The sequence below is a fragment of the Ambystoma mexicanum genome, chromosome 3q (assembly GCF_040938575.1).
Source record: "Ambystoma mexicanum isolate Mex_15411 chromosome 3q, UKY_AmexF1_1, whole genome shotgun sequence".
NCBI classification, from domain to species: domain Eukaryota; kingdom Metazoa; phylum Chordata; class Amphibia; order Caudata; family Ambystomatidae; genus Ambystoma; species Ambystoma mexicanum.
In genome coordinates this window covers 652384756-652403712 of record NC_090926.1, presented here as the reverse complement: position 1 = coordinate 652403712, position 18957 = coordinate 652384756, and positions in this window count along the sequence as shown.

Here is an 18957-nt window from a genome sequence, read left to right as displayed (position 1 = left end):
GCCTGCAGTAGAAGCAAAAAGGATGCAAGTTTTAATCGAAACGGAAATTGGAGAAGCAATGCACGATATTGTAAAGGAAAGAGAAAGACTATGGCAAAAAATAGCCGATTCTGACCTATTTCGGCTTGGAATGAAGGTAGACAACCCACGCAACCTGAAGAAGTATATAGGGAAATGGGTATGGTGCAAGCCCGAAGGTGGATGTGTCTAAATGTACTGGTCATTTGAAGATCATGTCAACTACTATGGACATCTTGCAGGCATAACGAAGGAAGATGTGGCAGTTGCTGGATGATAGAGGAGATAATAGTGGCGTGGTCGACAAGTCGACCAGAGGGGGGACTGAAGAGGGGAGGTCAAACTGTTCCCCCCGTCCTGGAAGACACGACGATCGGAAGAACCAAAGACAATATAGCCGCCGATCATACGAGCTCACACCAACCCCCACTGCACACATGATGGACAAGTACCATGAGGAGTACCCTCTCAGTTGACCCTAAAACCCAGGAGCAGTACGAACATTACCCAGAGTGGATGAAGACGCACAACACGGAACCAGAGTCAGCTATTTGGACAGAATCGACTAAAGCGCTGAGAAGCCATGTCTCCAGTCATTAGAGACCACACAACCTAGCAGCATCAGAAATGAGGAACATGTGCCATCCGTGCATTCGGGACACCCAAACACACGAAGAACACATGCGTACAGTTCTATGAGATAGACGACAGTGACAAGCACATATTGTTTGCACATTTGTTATTTTGCCACTAGCTTATCGAAGCAACACAAAAACCTCCAGAAGCAAGAAGATCACATGTACATGCTTGCAGATGCTTATATGCAAATAACCCCATGGAAGGGCAGGATCACTCAAGGGACCTGTTCGAGCCATAACATACTAACCTATGGATGCTATATAAAAGGCACAGACACAGGAGAAACCAAACCATGGCTTAGGAAATCATAGTAGGCCACAACCGTCTCAGAAAACCTGAAGCACGTCGAGTGCTGTGGAAGCAGAACTATTGCAATGGGGAACGAGGCCACTATCAAGGTTGCACTGTTGCAAAGTGACATACTTTACCCTGAACCGAAGTAACACCGGCAGCAGAGAAGCATAAACCTTCTTAAATGTAGAATAATTCAGAACTCTAGAGCTCACAAACACGGTCTCTGGGCACGTGATCCAGCCGAGCTGAGAGTTAGCCAAGAATTGGTGGCTGAGAAGTGCAACCTTCTCATGGACCAGACAATGGTCGCAACAAAATGGTTACACGCAAACTACAGTTATTCGTTCGGAAAGGAGCACTCTTGCTGCAATAATGGTCTACACACGGTTACATCACAGACACATAGGTGCACATAGCACTGTGAACAGGTGCAGCCTGAGCTGGGAATAGATTTTGTCCCAGGCCTCGGGGCTCACAGCTCAGCCAATCACAGTTTATGGCTCTAGAGGTGGGTAGCTGGGACCAATGACCAATCATCGGGCCATCCACATACTGTATCAATTAGTAAGTAGCAGATGGTCCAGGCCTGACACCAGACATGGTAAGGGCCAATCCACTGACCTCTATAGGGGCTACAATATGGTGACTACCACTCAGCATCCTATCCGGAGTGGAGATAGGTTTCTGGAGAGGGGTCCACGGTGTGATGTACTTGTGACGTAATATGCTATCAAAACTGGCCTGTGAGCCAGAGTTCTTCGAGCTATGCCTGTATTTGCCTCTGTGCATTGGATCCTTGATGGTTTGTTGGCTGTAATAAAACTCAATTGAACTTGCTACTTGTCTGGACTTGCGTTCCATTTGGGATTGGGAGGGAGCTAGGCCTTCCATGAGTTTGGTGTCCGCAAACTCCTAGTAAACCGCGCTGCTTGTCTGGGAATTCTCATTAATACAGTTTTGCTGAGAAAATAGAGAAATTTAAGGGAGCATGACAGGTAATCAAAAGAAATATAAGGGAGATTAATGGGCATTTTAGGGAGATTTGGGAAACATCTGGGACAAAACAGCAGCAGAATGTGTAGAGAACATTATCGAGATCTTGGGCATTGATTATTGTGACTGGTCTTCCACACTGAGGTGGTGTTTGTTATAGAAAATGCAGTGCTACAGTATGTGGGGACATCTGTCTGTTAAACAGAGTGTGCCTCATTACAAGTCAGGCGGAATGGGTTAAAGGGCTCCACTAATGGTGGCGGGCCCGTTAACACCATTCCGCCTAATTACGAGGTCCCCTCGCGGGACCCGGTAAGGAAGCCTGCTAAAACCAGACGTTGTTACCGCGTCCCGCGAGGGGAAGAGGGAGCTAACAACGGGCCGGTCGTAATCGGCCCGTTGTTAGCTCCCTCTCCCATTCCCATTGAGCCCTATGGGTGCTCAAATGGGAATGGGGAAGGTCCGGTCCAGGTTCCCGGAGGGAGGAATTACCGGGCCCTCCGAACTCGGAATGGCCCGGTAATTCCCCATTCAGGGAACCCGGTAAAGAAGCCTGGTTTGGCGGCAGCCATGGAGCTAATAGCTCCATGACTACTGCCAAACTCGTAATGACACCCAGTTTGTCCTGGGACATGTTATCCAGCTGTAGCAGAGCTCTTCTTTACTGTATTAGCGGACACTGTGTGGTGTGTGACATAAATGGCATTTACCCTAAGTGACCTTAGAATATGCACTTCTCTAAAGTGAATGCATTGGCACATTATGATCCTAAATAATTAAATAACTTATTTGTAGGTCGAGTGCTAGCTCTGTTATGAGGCCAGAGGTCATGTAGGAATATAAATCCCTTCTGGGCAGGGCTCTGCACTGAGTGAGCCCATGTATCTTTGGACAGATAATCGTATTGGGATATCTTTACTTGGCAATACAAAGTTCATTCAAGACATATAGTGCTCTTCTGTCACTTGTACTGTGTGTGACAGAATGCATTCATAGAAAGGTAGTTCCCGTTGGTTTTGCATGAGGCAGAATCATGTAACAAACAGTCTTGCTGAGACATATGTGTTACTGGAGGCTGGCTGCTTTATCGGACACAATCATCCATGTAGCCGTATAAATTAAGCCACATTGCATTCTAAAATAGTCGGATGCGGTTATGTGTAATAGAAGGGCTAGAGTACAGTCTGGTACATATAGTCCATGATATTGGTTCCTATATTGAGGTAGGTAATTCTTTTATGGGATTTGTAGTATGGTGAGGCACTTGCAATATTAGACATCTAGAGATGTGTGGTAACCCACATAGAGTGGCACATAATGAATACCCGTGGTGGCATCATTCATGAGTGGGCGATAATGCATTCTGGGGCATATCCAATGAAGCGTCATCATGGGTTAATCATACTGCAGTGAAGACCATGCATTCCTGTTGGACAATTCTGCATGTGCTCTGGGCCTGTGTATATCAGTTCTATTGACCATCATTTAAAGAGGTACAGTAGTTTATGGTTCAAAGAGGAAGACCACGTTTTTGGCCTTCCGTGGCAAGCTTTTTTTGGGCAATTGTTGCGATGCCCAGATGGGCTTTTTGCTATTGATAATCTGTTGGCTCACTGTCTGATATTTGTTGTTTTGGGTGTAATTTGTAGGTGACTCCTCGCGTGGATTATCTTTCTTGTTGACTCAGGATCACATGGTGGTGAAAACTTATGAAATAAGGTTCTCCCCTGAAGAAAGTTCTAGCATTTAAAAGCCTGAAGAACTGAAACATGTCAGGATATGTTGATAATCGACACATTGTTTAAATGTTTAGCGGATGTTAAATGTTATGTGTGTGTGAAATTTTTAATGTTGTAAAGAAGTTTTTGTGGTATATGTTCCCATTAGATTGGTGTTATACCCACCATGTGGGTCATAAATCTTGGGGTACAAGAAAGTTTTAAAACAAGTTGGTACAACAATGTTTTATTGAGTATTGAATATAAAAATTAAAAAGATTTAATGTCAAATTTTTCTGTGTTATAATCCTAGTCCATTTTGTCAGGACTTAAAGGTATGGGTGATTATTGATCATCCTTTTTCAGACAGATTAGCATTTCAACTATCTAAGGTTTTATACCTGTTCTCCTTTGTGTAAACATATTTATCGTCTACCCCGGACAGTGGAGCTAGGTCTTCTACGGGGCAAAGCAATCTTATGTATAATGCAATGCTATGTGATGCCATTTCCTGTTTTGTCAACAGGTGAAAGGTCGTGTTCCATCGCTTCCCACAATATCACTTCAGGGTGGGGTCAAATGACATCACTTCCTGTGATGTCATCAGGGGGTCAAGGGTCATGTGATTTCACTTCCGCTATCCCTGGCATTTTGGTGAAATGATGTCCCGCAGAGGCTGCATCTGTCATATTATGCCCATTTTTGATGATCCAAGCCTGGTAGCAATTGTGTGTGTGGGGCTTTCCCAGGTAACATGATGATTCTAACTGTGCAAGTGCCTTAAAAAGAGCAAGCTCCGAGTCTCAACGGTCATCAACGCTTGACTTTAATGTTTTAAGAGGTTGCCTTCCCAGGCCTTCCAACCCCTTTACCTGCGCTTGATAAGTAGTGCTTTAAGTGAGCTCTGTCCCGCTAGAGCTGGACCCGGCCCCTGGCAGAGAGGTACATTTAGCCTCGAGCCAGGGCTTTAGCAAGGCCACCAAGTCCAACCATTGGAAGATTCCCGCATACTAGGGCATAACCCTGACATCCTGGAGCCACAGAAATACATAAGAGCAAATTTGATATTGGATGCCTAAAGGATCACTGCAGAGTGCTGCTAAAAGGAAAAAAGTGTGGTTTATCTGAATGCGCATCTCTCTTTTCTGAATTAAGACATTTTCAAATTATTTTATGGACAGCAAATTGGAGAACAATTTTTTTAGATGGGAAGGCACTGAAATAGTGAGAGTGGATCCAAAAGTCTTATGCTTTTCTGGTTGAGAGGGCTGTATCCCGCATGTTACACACAGATTACTGCCTAGGGGGCATGAACATTATGGTACAATTCGGGGGGGGAGGCATAAAAGCGATAGGAGTTACACTACTATTCCAAAAGAGCGGTCTCCATCCCCATTAGGCTCACCTTTGGAGAAGGGGACTGTGCCACATGTAATGGTCGGCCCGTGGAGCCGGGCACCCCAACCCAATTCTCCCACACGGCCTCAAGCTAGGTTGGATTACTTGTCATCATCCAGTCAGTATTGTGTTTAGCTTCATTGTTATCTGCACACCTCCTTTTCACAGTCAGCACGCCACGCATTCACAGTTAACTACTCAGCATAACCGACATTCAAGGAAATAAAAGTGAATACAAATGAAAAGCGGTCCAAGTTGTGTATTCCATTTCCATGATGACTGCTTGTTTCTCATGTTTTTGTTCTGTTCATGAACAGATTTAGGCCGTGATTCACAGAATATTTTGCGTGCTGAAAAGTGACTACGCACTTTCCAGCATGCAAAGTTCCTTGCAGCAATTCATGAAACAGATTTTTCATGCATTTCTGTGGCTTTGCGCAGGTCTGTCATGTGTTTGCATACTGTCGAGCTGTGCACGACACTCCACCCAAAGACTGGGATGGGCCTATGCAATGAAATACATAGGGGGGGAACATGCATATTCCCCATTTCCCCAGCAAAATGAGGCAGAACAAGGAAAACTTGGGCATGTTGAGGGACGGGCGAGACAAAGAAACCACACACCCATTCAAGCACAAACCTAACGGAATTCAAGGATTTCAACTAGCAACTTCACTTTGGGAAAATTCATGCGCAAGCTTTGTGATCTCACTGCCACATGATAGTAGACCCAAAGTACAACGCGCAATGGAAACTATGCGTATAAAGCATGCAATGCACACTATTCCAACGTTGGTCAGTCAGGATGAATGCACGTATATTTGGAGCCATCATACATGGACAGAGAAGGAGGAGGAGGATGCAGAGGCCCCGAATCTTCACAACACGCACCACACTGTTTGCAATCTCAGACAACCAGGTGTATGCTAGGTACAGCTTTCCCTCATGTCATCCTAGACCTGATCAGGGAGTGGGAGGAAGACCTTGCATCACCCACCATCTGCTTCCATGCACTCACTGCCCTAGAGAAGGTCCTGACAGCCCAACATTTTATTTTCCATTTTATATATTAGGGTAGCGTTCCGGCCTGTTCCGGGTTCTTTTTCGTGATAAAATCTAGATTGTGGGCAGTGATGGGTTAATGACAGCATATTGCTCAACCTTTCTCATTTCCAAAATGTTCTTCATGTGTGTTTGCATCATTTTCAGGTGAGTTTCACTGCCATTTTATATATTAGGGTAGCGTTTCGGCCTGTTCCAGGTTTTACCCCCTTTCCTCGATTTCTCATTCCGCTTTAAGCACTGCCTTTCAAGAAAGATGACACTACCTGCATGCAGGAATGCAATAACTTAAAGTGTTAATGCAGACACAACAGAAAAGTTTGGGCATCCTTCAGGTTAACGGACAAAAGACTGGCTAGTGTGACACAACCTTTTATCCTGTAATGCATCCGGGTTGTGCAACAGTACTTACTCTCTGTTATTTACCGCTCACACAGTCATCTCACCCAGGGAAGGAATTGATCAGGGAATTTATTTCTATGACTGACAGCAGTTCTGAGGGGGGCGCCTGGCACAAACCCGTTAAGGAAAATCTGTCCCAAACTGATAATTGCACCTGTTTTTAGATTGAATACTACGCTCTAGGAAACTCAAGCATGCAGCAGTATACAATACATCACAAACTGCAGCCCACGCCTGAATATTAAAGTGGCCGTAGGGAGTGTATATGGCTCATAGTTTGCAGACATTTTAGTGTTAGGGCGAGTATTGTGACAGATGAAATGAGGACCATGCCCAGCGTGCATTATATGCTTGGAAGGATTGCATGCTTGAATTACTATTACAGATATGTTGTCAAATCGGTGGACCTTCTTATAGTTCCATAATTCACTTTGATTTTATGCAAAGCAGCCAGCATCTTACATTCAGGCATCCCACATTAATTAGCACTTAGCTTCGCCCTCAGGCCTGCCCACACGTACAAAGGCAGAGGGGGTTCCCAGAGTAAATTTTGTTCAGTTCTAGTACTGAGCCCACCTACAGAACAGGATGTTTTTCGGAATTCAGTGGCCCAGCACCAACACAGACCCTGAGGTCCGGTATGCTGTGTTTCTGGACATACGTTTTGGCGCCAGGCATTCTATCCCGGCGCGGCCAACAGGGTAGGCCTGAATGGGACCTGCTCAGAAGGCACCGTGCCGAAACGGGCAGCGTCAAAACAGCTGCAGCAGAATGTCCAGCTTAACCTGTGCTGCACTTGAACGGCTGAACCCTCAAGTTTTGGCATTTCCTCATGCTCACAGTGTATAAGACTCTTGGAACGCTCGTACGCCGGGCTGTGAGCACTATATGAAGCATCTAAACAGACAATCTAACGTTACGAATTCGTAAGACTGCCTCATTCAGGACTGTACGAGAGGAAGCTGGACAGTTTGGAATGGGCGTTGTACCACCACCTCCATTTCTGCAGAGGATCCCTTAACATGCTGTAAAATAAACATCTCCTTCCGCTGTAAACTCGTCACATAAAGAGTTCGGAATCCCGTGCCTTTTTGTGTCTCCCGGTCAGGGTCAAAGTTCCAACTGCTTGTTTGCTTTTGGTCCCCTTCTCAGGCTTAGCTGCTCTTTTTCCTTTTCAGGCCAACAATGTCCCCTGCACTCATTTATCAGTGCGGACTGGGAGCAATTATTTCCCGATAGATCGCTGCCTTTTCTTTGCCGGCCATGGAACTGTCTGTCAGATTTAGGTTTCCCGGACAAAGCTGTTCCCCAGGGCTCTCAGAGCGCCATTCATTCCCACTGGGGTCCCAGGCCTTCACGGCAGCCATATTTCCCCCATCATTCACACAGCTTTGTTATACACCCAACACACCACAGGGCATAAACCTCTAGCCTTGCTGCTCAGACCATTGCAAATGCTGATTTGTCAAAAGCCAGACTGCTCCGACTGATGCAAAAAAGGGCTTTACCCCCACATCCCTCTTCCTTGTCCCAGTATCTATGAGGTTCCAGACTCTGTGACTGGAACCCTATTCCAACTCTTATCCTCTTCCTGGACACCTCCTCTTATTACGTAGGGGCATACCCATGATGCCTTAGTTCCATCCCATTCCTCGTTCTAGACACAGGCTCGGTCTGGCCTATAGGGCAATAGGCCCATGGCTGAACCAAAAACACAAAATGCTGGTGTGGGCCAGTTTTTTGAGTCAAAGGGCCTCATTACACGGTAGGCGGTGGACCAAGAAGCTAATAGCACCTTGGTCCATGCCGGTAAAATACCGGCACCGCCTTGGTGGAAAGGGGAATTACCGCCCTATTCCAAGGTTGGTGGGGCGGTAATTCCCCCTTACCCCATTGCCCTTCCCCATTCCCATTTTTGCCCCATAGGGCATAATGGGAATGGGGAAGGTGCTAATTACGGCACCGCAAATTTGCGGTGCCGCAATTAGCACCAAGGTCCCTTAGCGGGTTGGTTTTTAACACCTGCAAAAAGCAGGCGTTAAATTCTCCAACCCGCTAAGGGACCTCGTAGTAAGGCGGTAAGGGTTAACGCTCATCGGTACCATTACCGGTGACGGTTAACCCTGAGCGCCTACCGTGTAATGAGGCCCAAAGAGCCGGCGGTGGACCAAGGTGCTATTAGCACCTTGGTCCATGCCGGTAAAATACCGGCACCGCCTTGGAGGAAAGGGGAATTACTGCCCTATTCCAAGGTTGGTGGGGCGGTAATTCCCCCTTCCCCCATTGCCCTTCCCCATTCCCATTTTTGACCCATAGGGCATAGTGGGAACGTGGAAGGTGCTAATTACGGCACCGCAAATTGCGGTACCGTAATTAGCTCCCTGGTCCCTTTGCGGGTTGGTTTTTAACGCCTGCAAAAAGCAGGCGTTAAAGTCTCCAACCCGCAAAGGGACCTCGTAGTAAGGCGGTAAGGGTTAACGGTCACCGGTACCATTAACGGTGACCGTTAACCCTTACCACCGTCCATGTAATGAGGCCCAAAGTGGGCCACTTTTTTGACCAATTTGGGCCTGTTTGATGGATTCATTCACTCTGCCGTAAGAAGTTTTTACCAGTGTTGTTGAATAAATATTCTTTAAAATGCACAATTTGCTTCATACTTTATCAAAAAACTCCCCCTTGGTTACTATTCAAACAGTCTTAAGAAAAGATAGCAGGCGCCCCTCTCCAGAAAGAACATGGCATGATAACCTGTTCAGTGGTTGTTAACCACATTGAGAGTTCGCAGCCATCTGCTTTTTGCTCATTGTACCTTTCACAGATGGGAAATATCCATTTGCATATCAGTCTTTGTCCCGCCCACATTGGCAGTCCAGCACCGAAATGCTATGGCAATTCCCTTCTGAACAAGAGTACCAACAGCAACCCCATCCATGTTTTTCAGCCTTGTTGGGCCTCATCAGTGAGGTGGCAGTGAGTAGGGAGTCCACGTCTGGGTTCCCCCCGGTAACTCAGGGTGACCAACCCCAAGTTCCTTGCAAAAAATCTTCAAACAAGTTAGCAGAAGCCCCTCTCGAGAAAGAATGTAAAAGGAACTTGCAGTTGGTCACCCTAAGTTATCTAGGGTTATCCAGACGTGTACCCCTTGCTCACTGTACTGAGAGAGGCACAGCTTCACCTCACTGATGAGGCTTGACTAGGCCGAAACACGTGTCTTGGTTTGCTGTTGGTACTCTTGTTCAAAGGAAGATTGCCATAGCTTTTTGGTGCTGGACTGCTCAAGTGGGTGGGACAAAGACTGATATGCAAATTGATATTCCTCCTTTGTGAAAGGTACAGTGAGCTAAAACATGTGGCAGCAGACCCTGAGTGGGTATATTCCCACAGAACAGGTTATCATGCCGTGTTCTTTCATGCAGAGGGGCGCCCTGACTTCTTTTTGAATGTAAAAGGAACTTGGGGTTGGTGACCCTAAGTTACCTAGGGTTATCCAGACGTGGACCCCTTGCTCACTGTGCTCAGAGAGGCACAGCTCCACCTCACTGATAAGGCCCGACTAGGCCGAAACACGTGTATGGGGTTGCTGTTGGTACTCTTATTCAAAGGAGGATTTCCATAGCATTTCGGTGCTGGACTGCTCAAGTGGGCGGGACAAAGACTGATACGCAAATGGTTATTTCTCCATTGTGAAAGGTACAGTGAGCTAAAACATGTGGCAGCAGACCTTGAGTGGGTATATTCCCACAGAACAGGTTATCATGCCGTGTTCTTTCATGCAGAGGGGCGCCCTGACCTCTTTTTGTACTATTCAAACAGTGTCACGAAAGGATAAATAGGCATTTGCAACTGGGGGCCACTTTTTCATTGGTGCCGAAGACAATTTTATGGCCCAGTCTGACCCTGCCTAGACATCCCACAACAGGTGGGGGCAGTGGGGTGTAAGTACTGTAAAGAGGAAGAATAGGACCAGGAGTAAGTAACATAACTGGTTAGTAAACCAAGCTTTACCTCTACGTCTCCCTTCCTCGTCCCAGTACTTACTCTAGGAAAATAAATCCTGTATGCATTATTCTCCCTGTGAGGTTGGAAAAAGATGTCAAAACCGTTGCCAGCACCAGAACACCTAGGAGCAAATGAACACCCAGATCCAGAAGATGCTAATGCACCTTGAGTAGCAGTGTCATCTGGACGCAGTCATGTTTCAGTAAGACAAAGAAGGGACAACTTCGAACAAAAGAATACGTCCAGAACTCTCTCAATTTGTGCTAGTCATTTTGTGCTCATGGAGTGACCTTGTATGTAGCACCTATTCTGTGTGACTATTATACCTAGTTGTATTCTGTGCACGGTTTATTGTTAGACAGTGTTCTTTAGAGTGTATTGTTTTGTGCATGGTGTTCAGAGCAGCTTGTTGTTGGTTATGGTGTGTTCATTTTGGTGCTTTGTAATCAGTGTTTGCTGGGTATTCATATTTTTCTGAGTTGTATTCTGTACATATTGTTCTCAGTGCATTGTTTTTAATGTACTGTTTTAAATGTAGGGCTGTGGTCATTGTGTGCTTAAGGAGTGGGCTTGTATGCAGTGTCTGTTGTGTGTGACTATTGCGCTATATTGTATTCAACACATTATTTAGAGTGTGTTGTCTTAAGTGTACTCTCTTGAGTTCATTCTTTTGAGCACGTTGTTTTGAGGGTTTTGTTTTCGGGATATTATTTCTCAATGTAGCATGTATGCAGCACATGGTGTGCATAAGTATTGTACTGAATTCGATTTCATGCATGTTAGTTTAAGTGTATTGTTTTGAGCACATCATTCAGAGTGCATTGATTTGAGCATATTGTTTTGAGTATATTGCTATTGGCCATTGTGAGCTCATGGTGTGGGCTTGTACGTAGTGCATGCTGTGTATGGCTATTGTGGTAAGGTGCATTCCGAGAATGCTATTTCAAGCGTATTGTTTGGGGTTTATAGTTTTGAGTGCACTGTTTAGAGTGTAATGTTTTGAGCACATTGGGCCTCATTACGAGGTGGGCAGTAAGGGATTACCGGCACCGGTAAGGGCACCGGTGTCGGTAATCCCTTACCGCCCTACTACAAGTTCCCTTTGCGGGTCCTCCCTTAACGCCTGGTTTTACCAGGCGTTAAGGACGGGACCCGCAAAGGGACTCTAGAGCTAATAACGGTACCACAATTTGCGGTACCATTATTAGCACCTTCCCCATTCCCATTGAGCCCTATGCGGGCTCAAATGGGAATGGGGAACGGCCCTGGTGAATGGGGAATTACCGCCCCTCAACCTTGGAATGGGGCGGTAATAGCTCCATTCACCAGGGCGGAGTCGGTAAGGATTTGGAGGCAGCCATGGCGCTAATAGCGCCATGGTTACCTCCAATCTCGTAATGAGGCCCATTGTTTCTTATTGTTGAACATGGTAAACTGATGGTGTGGGCTATGCAGTGTCTGTTGTGTATGACTATTGTGCTGAATGGTATTGTGAACAGATTATTCCAAGTGCATTTTATTATTTTTGAGCGATGAAGTGAGTTTCAGGAAGAAGGCTGTGTGTGTGTGTCTGCCTGCAGATGTTTTTGTACATTGCCAGGATATTCTTAATTTAGTTTCATTCCTCTGGCTTTACGGTGCATGTACTGATTTAAAGATAGTTATTTTTCTTAAATGTGAACCTCTCAAGTTTTACTGATCCAAATGATGAAATATGTTGTCGTGTACAACTTTTGGATAAGGGCTAAGTGATAGCCAAAAGACTGTGAAAATGAAGGCACGCATTTGCAAACAATGCAACGCGTCCTTTGGAACTCTCAATACAAACATATTTTATTTAACAGCAAGGATTTTGGACATTGCACTGTTGATAAAAATGCACAAAATGTGGCATGAGTGTTTCTATCTGGTTTAATCAGTTGCATGCTAAATCCAATGAATTGTCACTGATTGAACAAAGGTTAGAGAGGAAAATATTTCAGCATTTTCCTACACAAAGCATGGTAAACTGTCAAGTCACCTTAATGACAGTGTCAACACTGAAATGCTATTATACACATGTATGTGTATATATATTCACTAAAAAGCTTTAGTTCAGAGTGAGTTAGGGTGATCAGATCTATTGCAAGAAAGCCCTTGAAATTCAGCTGGTGTGGAAGTGATCTCCATCTAAACTTGGCACGGACAAAATACTCCCACAAACATAGGCAATGGTAAGGCCATTAAAATACATAATAAAAACATACATTTAGATCCAAAATCAACACATAGGGCCTCATTAAAAATATGCTGGTGAGGAAAAAAATTGTAGTAACACAGTGGTCATTCTGTTAAAACTGGAACGTTTTAACAGAATGACCACTGTGTTACTACACTGGGGCGTGGGAAACGGCAGAAATAAGTAGGGGCAAAGAAAATACAGGGTGGATTTCCCACTGTGGCACTCCCGCCACGCACAGTGTCTAAACTGAAGTGTTGGCCGTTCAGCAAAAGCCACGAGAAGATTGAACCCTCCCGGAGCCTCGCTGATATGTTGTCGTACCCACGTAATAAATCACGGTCTGATTGTGCACTATATCTCGTGTACAGTGCTGTCGGATCTAGCATGACCTGTATTTTTGCGCGTAGTGGTGAGTGCTGTGGCGGAATTGACATGGTTTTGAACTTTTAGTGTGCATCTGTGCCAGACGTTTTCAGATATAATTCATTCTCCTGCATGCTCAATTCAAAACGTTATCAACAGTGCATTCACGTGACATCCTGCCTATAGAGAGCTATGCCCAGATTTCGTAAAGAGCAAGTTAAAGATCTTTGATGGTAGTGCTCAGTTTGAATCCCTTGATATTGCCAATGTCTGTAGTTTGTATAAGTTCATTGTTGAGGCCATTACTTTAAGAAATTTCAAAAGCCTTCCTGAATGCACTGTTTGAATTATATGTTTTGCCTACATCTTGGCAGGACCTGCTAAGGGTAAGAGGTGTTTGTTTATGTGATTTAGACGTGGCCATTGTGTTGGTTCTGCCAAGGTGTGGTGCTTATTACTGGGTGCATGAAGGTATGCGTAATGATTGATGGAAACCCAGTTGCTGAATAAGCCATCCGATGATAAAAAGTTAGGTTAATTTTATGTTTGCCTCAGTTCTGTGGATAGAATTCAAGTGGGCTTATGTCTGGTTCCTGCATTCTGTGTCTTTGCTGATCTGGTAGGCTTTCTGTATGATTGCAGGATATTGGAAGGGATAGGACATTATGGTCCATTTGGTTAATGTACCTGATATGTACATGGCGTCTATGAAAGAACTATTGCAGTACGCCGGGATGTATGAGTATTACACGTGTTCTCAATTACCAATTACCTCTGCCTTGGTGTATTGGGGCCATCCATCTTCCTTTTTGGGTCATACATTCTTGTCTCACTGGGGTATTTGGACTTTTTTCCACAATTGTGTCGGGCAGTCGGGTGTGTCTGGTCAACTACGAAAGAGATTACAATGTGAACGGGAGCATAGTACATGACTAGCTAAACGCCATTTTAGGTTGACTTCGGCGGGGGAGAGAACTTGTGGTTCAGGACAGGAAGGTGTGCCTGCTCGACTCGAATGCGGATGAATATGTCTTTTGTGCATAGTAGCTTTCCTGCCATATAGTTCTGTTGGGGTTGACTTGGGCTCTTTATTCTGTTGCTGACTGTAGTGGCCATGCTGTAATAATTTGTGGGGAGGGTTAGTCAGAGGATTGGTAATGGTTAATGCTCTGCTTCTTTACTATGGTTGGGTTGTCCATGTTGTACACGGACATTGTGTTGTTATGGTTTTTTATACATTGTGTAGGAAATTTGGGTGGGGGGTGGGGACTTGGGTTTGGAATTTACTGAAAGTTTGGTGTTTTGCGACATTATACCTTTAGTTACCTTGCTGCTGTACCTGTACAGTGTGCCATCTACTTGTTACCGTTGTTAGTATATTCTAGTGGTTTACTGCCCCTTCTGGGCATGTGCTTAACCTTTTATCTTTCCTTTCTTTTCTTTTTTCTGTTCTATCTTCCTATTATGTTCTTTTACTGTAATTGCATATGCTATAACATGTCTCGTAACTTGAATTGTGCCATGGGTACTAAAATTGTGGATCATCTAAATATTGTCTCGTGGAATGTTAATGGACTCAACAGTGTGGTGAAAAGGACTAAAATTCTATCTCAACTGCGTTCAAGCTCTTGTGACATTGCATTCCTCCAGGAGACGCATTTGGAAGACCCTGAAGCTGAAAAATTGAAAAGAGGATGGGTAGGGGATACTTACTTCTCGAATTACTCATCTAGCAGAAGAGGGGTTTCTATTCTTATCCGAAAGAATCTGCCTATATCAGTCATCACAAGCAAAGGAGACAAAGAAGGACGGATTATTTGTGTTCTGGTGAGGGTTCAAGGTGTGGACATTCTGCTATGCAATCTATATGCACCAAATTTGGATGATCCGATCTTTTTTCATGAAGTGGCTCAAATGCTTCAAGGTTTTAATATGGACTTGATCGTAGTTGGAGGTGATTTTAATCAGGTCTTGGACTCTGCTTTAGATCGATCAAATGGGGATTGTACTAGAACCCCGCACAGGTGTAGACGTTCCTTGGAGAATTTAATGAGGGAGTTCAACTTGGCTGACATCTGGAGGCTGGAATACCCGTCGGACAGAGATTATAGCTTTCATTCACAGTGTCATGACACATATTCTAGAATTGACTTCTTTCTGACCTCTGGTCGGGTGACTTCAAGTTGCTATAATTCATCTATTGGACTTATTGCCCTGTCGGATCACGCACCTGTTTCGTTGCAATTGTCCTTACAGTACTCTCTGATTAAATCACCGAGGTGGAGAATGAACTCTTATATACTGAAAAATGACCAGATTAGGCAAGAGGTGGCAGAGGAAATTGACAACTTCATCCAAATTAATAGAACTGCCGATGTTCGAATATCAACAGTCTGGGAAGCACTGAAATGTTTTGTTAGGGGGGTGCTGATTTCTAAAACTGGCAAGGACAAAAAATTGAGAACTAAAGAAATTCAGAGACTCTCTTCTGAAGCGAAGTGCCTAGATGTTCTGTTTGCAGCAAGCAAAGATGAAAATACAAAAAATGAACTGCGAAAAACTAAATATGAACTAAATAAGCTCATTTCAAGCCAGGTTGAATATGCACTGTTTAGACAAAAGATTAACAGGCCGATTCATGGAATAAATGTGCGCCGAAAATCCCGGCGCAGAGGGGCCAATACGTGCGCTGCGCCGAAAATCAGCGCAAAGCGCAGGGAAACCAGCGCACGTCGATTCATGGAAGTCCCTGCGCAAGAAAAGCAGAGGACGTGCGCGGAAAAAACGCGCGGCGCAGGCCGGCGCACAGGTCAACCAACGTCGTGCGCCACGGCCACTGCGCCATCACTCCGAGCGCAGCGCACAGCTCTAAAGTAGGCGGGACACAGGGCGGGACACTCGGAATGGGGAATAAAATGGGGCACAACACTCGGAATGGGGAAGAATGTGGGCGGCACGGGGAAAGTTTAGGAGGCAAGTGCGCGTAACGCCCACACGCTCGCATACAACACGTATTCATGGAATAGAATAGGGCAAAAAAGCGCACGCTCAAAGCAGCGCACAGGCACAAACAGGCACAAACACGACCGCCACAAGAAAGCAGGCGGTAGCGTCTCTGCGCCTGCAAGAAATGTGCGCTAAAAGGTGCGCCAACAAATAGCACCTATATACAGACATGATCAATGTCCAATACTGTGGCCCTCCAGGACAAAAGACGTACAAAGGGGTACCCACAAACACACACACGCGCAGAGAGAAAAAATAAACGTGTGCGTGCATACCGGGGTGCGCGGTAAGTTGCACACGCGATATGGCCGGGTACGTGGATTTCAGGGGTGCGCGGGAAGTTCCACATGCGATATGGCCGGCTACGTGGATTACAGGGGTGCGCGGGAAGTTCCACACGCGATATGGCAGGGTACGTGGATTACAGGGGTGCGAGGGAAGTAGCACACGCGAAAAGGCCGGCTACGTGGATTTCAGGGGTGCGCGGGAAGTTGCACACGCGATATGGCCGGCTACGTGGATTACAGGGGTGCACGGGAAGTTCCACACGCGATATGGCCGGCTACGTGGATTACAGGGGTGCGCGGGAAGTTCCACACGCGATATGGCAGGGTACGTGGATTACAGGGGTGCGAGGGAAGTAGCACACGCGAAAAGGCCGGCTACGTGGATTTCAGGGGTGCGCGGGAAGTTGCACACGCGATATGGCCGGCTACGTGGATTACAGGGGTGCGCAGGAAGTTCCACACGCGATATGGCAGGGTACGTGGATTACAGGGGTGCGAGGGAAGTAGCACACGCGAAAAGGCCGGCTACGTGGATTTCAGGGGTGCGCGGGAAGTTGCACACGCGATATGGCCGGCTACGTGGATTCCAGGGGTGCGCGGGAAGTTCCACACGCGATATGGCAGGGTACGTGGATTGCAGGGGTGCGCGGGAAGTTGCACACGCGAAAAGGCCGGCTACGTGGATTACAGGGGTGCGCGGGAAGTTCCACACGCGAAATGGCCGGCTACGTGGATTCCAGGGGTGCGCGGGAAGTTGCACACGCGATATGTCCGGCTACGTGGATTCCAGGGGTGCGCGTGAAGTTCCACACGCGATATGGCAGGGTACGTGGATTGCAGGGGTGCGCGGGAAGTTCCACACGCGAAAAGGCCGGCTACGTGGATTACAGGGGTGCGCGGGAAGTTCCACACGCGAAATGGCCGGCTACGTGGATTTCAGGGGTGCGCGGGAAGTTGCACACGCGATATGTCCGGCTACGTGGATTCCAGGGGTGCGCGTGAAGTTCCACACGCGATATGGCAGGGTACGTGGATTGCAGGGGTGCGCGGGAAGTTCCACACGCGATATGGCCGGCTACGTGGATTCCAGGGGTGCGCGGGAAGTTCCACACGCGATATGGCCGGCTACGTGGATTCCAGGGGTGCGCGTGAAGTTCCACACGCGATATGGCCGGGTACGTGGATTGCAGGGGTGCGCGTGAAGGCCCCCACCCATGTCCAACCCATGTCTCCCACCACCCCCAACCCCCATCCACCAGGGACACCCTCCACCAGGCCCCCACCCATGTCTCCCACCACCCCCCACCCCCCCATCCACCAGGGACACCCTCCACCAGGCCCCCACCCATGTCTCCCACCACCCCCACCCCCAGCACTGTGGGGAACCTGCCAGCAGGCCCCCACCCATGTCCAACCCATGTCTCCCACCACCCCCAACCCCCATCCACCAGGGACACCCTCCACCAGGCCCCCACCCATGTCTCCCACCACCCCCCACCCCCCATCCACCAGGGACTCCCTCCACCAGGCCCCCACCCATGTCTCCCACCACCCCCACCCCCAGCACTGTGGGGAACCTGCCAGCAGGCCCCCACCCATGTCCAACCCATGTCTCCCACCACCCCCAACCCCCCATCCACCAGGGACACCCTCCACCAGGCCCCCACCCATGTCTCCCACCACCCCCACCCCCAGCACTGTGGGGAACCTGCCAGCAGGCCCCCACCCATGTCCAACCCATGTCTCCCACCACCCCCAACCCCCATCCACCAGGGACACCCTCCACCAGGCCCCCACCCATGTCTCCCACCACCCCCCACCCCCCATCCACCAGGGACACCCTCCACCAGGCCCCCACCCATGTCTCCCACCACCCCCCACCCCCCATCCACCAGGGACACCCTCCACCAGGCCCCCACCCATGTCTCCCACCACCCCCACCCCCAGCACTGTGGGGAACCTGCCAGCAGGCCCCCACCCATGTCCAACCCATGTCTCCCACCACCCCCAACCCCCCATCCACCAGGGGCACCCTCCACCAGGCCCCCACCCATGTCTCCCACCACCCCCACCCCCAGCACTGTGGGGAACCTGCCAGCAGGCCCCCACCCATGTCTCCCACCACCCCCAACCCCCCATCCACCAGGGACACCCTCCACCAGGCCCCCACCCATGTCTCCCACCACCCCCACCCCCAGCACTGTGGGGAACCTGCCAGCAGGCCCCCACCCATGTCTCCCACCACCCCCAACCCCCCATCCACCAGGGACACCCTCCACCAGGCCCCCACCCATGTCTCCCACCACCCCCACCCCCAGCACTGTGGGGAACCTGCCAGCAGGCCCCCACCCATGTCCAACCCATGTCTCCCACCACCCCCACCCCCCATCCACCAGGGACACCCTCCACCAGGCCCCCACCCATGTCTCCCACCACCCCCCACCCCCCATCCACCAGGGACACCCTCCACCAGGCCCCCACCCATGTCTCCCACCACCCCCCACCCCCCATCCACCAGGGGCACCCTCCACCAGGCCCCCACCCATGTCTCCCA